Genomic DNA, 3104 nt, shown 5'->3' with positions numbered 1-3104 from the left:
TGACAGAGTATCTCACATGTTTTTTTCACTTTGAAAAATTAGAATTCCAGACCATACTAACATGTAGGATTCATAAAGTTAGTAATTTTTGGTTTAAATTGTTCAATAAATTACACATAATTCTATATTTGTTAAAAATGATCTAGCAGACAAATGTTGGTTTCTATTATTGATAAATTTTATTTCCCTATAGAAGATAAATAAATGGAAGGAATGAAATATAAATTTCTCTTTCTCACTTTTCATGCAGTAGTCTTGTGGGAGACCCTATGTAAAACATAGTATGCTCAGTCTCTTTGTCTCTCTCTCTTGCCCTCTCTCCCCCACACCCCCCCCCACACACACACAAATTCTTTACAATTATTTTAAAAATAGATTCCTCTTTTAGAATTTAATTTATATATATATATATATATATTATTTTAACGTAGTTATTGTTCTGATTCTAGTAATTCCCCCCACATCTTCTCAGTCCCTGTCTTTTCACATATAAAGCAGTTTGTTTAGATGACATTAATTTTTTTAAATTCTAAATTAAAATGCTCCTCTCATTCTCTTTCTAGAGACAAAAGGGGTGTCAGCATACAATATGCACTCTGTCTCTTACAGCTGAAATAAATAACATATCAGAATTCCTGAGATATGTAATATTTGAGCAACACAAGTGAACATTTAATATGTAGTCTCACAGTTCATTTTGATGCATTCATTTGGAAGCTCCCCAAAGAAAAACAAGTTATGTACTCTGCACTTTTTATTTGTTCTTTTAACAATGACTAATAAAGTGATAAAAATATAGACACACATGTTCATTAACTGATTGATGGGAAGAAGTGAAAATCAAAAATAGAAAAATGTACATTAGAGAAAAATTTCTGACAATGTTTCTTTCAGAGTTCTCTTTATTGACATAGCTTTAATTTTGGTAAATATTGCTATTTTTGATAAAATACATATGCACTTGTATCATACATATTTTTATTCCTGTTTTTATTCCTTAGCAGTAACATTAGTTTTTGGTTTCCTTTCTTTGGATTCTGCATAGGCAATAAACATCCCAAGACATTGTCTAAAGTTACTTCACTTTGTGCGTGTATGTGTGTGCACACACACACATATTAATCTTTCATGGTCATTGAATTTATGGAACATATTGCACACTTTCTAGTTATCAAGTTATCAACTGGAGAGTGCTTATTTAAAATTATGTAGCAGTAGGTTATTAGTTTGCTGAATTAATTAATATCACAATTAAAAATGATTACATATTCATTGCAACATAGTAGGACAATTACTTTGAGCAATCACCTACAATCTTAACCTTAGGTATCTATTACATGTATTCTCAGTTTATCTTTAGAAGCATCATGTGGCTGTACTTAGATTGATATCAGAGTAACTGTCTTATTATTTGTCTTAGTTGATTGTGAGATACTCAAAGCAAAACTATCTCATTTTCTAGTAGAGATCAGGATCATGCCAAGCTCAATGACTCAACCTCTAATTCTGCTAATTCCAGTCAATTAAAATGTCTTCATCTTAAATTAGAGCTCTTGATGATTTTTCTAAAATTAGAATAGTTGAAATTTAAAAAGGACTTAAGTATTAAAATCATAGGACATTACTGTATTTATCAATAAAAGTTCCTTCATATAATTTGTATATCAAATGTTTTACATTAAATGTACATTTCAGATAAACTCATTTGAACACTTCCATTTCAACTGAGTGATGTCACTAGACAATACTTAATATTTTAATGCCCACAGTATTATTTTTCTTCTAAGAATTGTAAGTGCAGTGCCACTGTTTTCTGAATCAAAATACTGGTGACATAGCCTAAAAGCTACTCACATATATATGAGGGAAAGAAAACAAAATATCTGAAATGAAAACTTCTATGGAAAAATTTGAATATGTGGTTATTATAGTTCATAGCATTGTTTTCTTTACTGTCGATGCTGTGTTTATTTATAGCTGCAGCTATGTTGGGATTCACTCAGGATGGTGGCAGAAATATTAAAGGGAAATATGAGGGAAAGTTATAGGGAATAGTCACACACCTTTTGTCGGGCCAAAAGGTTACATAGCTTATAATAATTGAACACGCTGAAGGCAGCCGGTTCTTACTTTAGAGCATTAGGTCTTAGGGTAAATAGGAGGGACAACAGAGGCTCCCCCAGTTGTTTGTTTACCCTACCTGCATTAACTAACCTTTGAGCCAGATGGCCCTCTCAGGAGGTCGACTAGGGATCGCCCCCTAATGGTATTTATCTTAGACTACGGATACCTGAGCTTTAATCATTCATAGAACTACTCTCTTAACCATGTTAATTATCTGCAAGTGTGTTGACTCAAAACTTCTGTTGTTAATTGTATACTAAATAAATGCCGGAAGTGTGAACTGCTCAGGGTCCGCAGTGACAAACCTCTCTTGGTGTGTAGGAGGTCGGACACTCAGCAGGACTTGCAAAGCAGAGCATTTGTGTGTCAGTGTATGTTTTATTCATCCATCGTTTGGGTCAAGGTCTGCGGGCAGACCCCCGCAGCTGATGCCCTCAAGTGTGAGGAGCGCTACAACTGGTGTCCCGTGTGAGGACCGCGGAGTGAGGACAGCCGTGTGAAGAGCCATCCTCAACTGGTGCCCCATGTGAGGAACCGTGTGAGGAACCGTATGAGGAACGTTAGAGGTCTGCAGAAACAGACTACCAGCAGGTAGAGCCCCTCATGGGGCAAGCTGCAAAGGAAGTGGGAGGAGCAGTACCTCAACTGGTGCCCCCTGTGAGGACCGCCGTGTGAGGAAAGCCGTGCGAAGAGCCGTACCTCACAGCAATAACGTGGAATGGGATTCATCTTTTGTCCACAGTTGAAAGACGTTTATATTTTCTATCAATTTTAAGTGTTTCATGTCTCACTGTTATTGTACAAAAAAAAGCCTGAAATCTAGCATATTTTAAGCCAAAAATAAACAAAAACAAAAACAAAAACAAAAAACACATATTGATATATTCAAAATGATGGCAACCAGGGCCGTCTGGAGCAACTGCTGCCGTCACGCTGGCCACTGCAGGGAGGTCACGGGAAGGAGGTGACCACCCACCCCA

The sequence above is a fragment of the Piliocolobus tephrosceles genome, chromosome 3 (assembly GCF_002776525.5).
Source record: "Piliocolobus tephrosceles isolate RC106 chromosome 3, ASM277652v3, whole genome shotgun sequence".
In the NCBI taxonomy this organism is placed as follows: Eukaryota; Metazoa; Chordata; class Mammalia; order Primates; family Cercopithecidae; genus Piliocolobus; species Piliocolobus tephrosceles.
Note: the sequence above shows the minus strand (reverse complement) of the source record.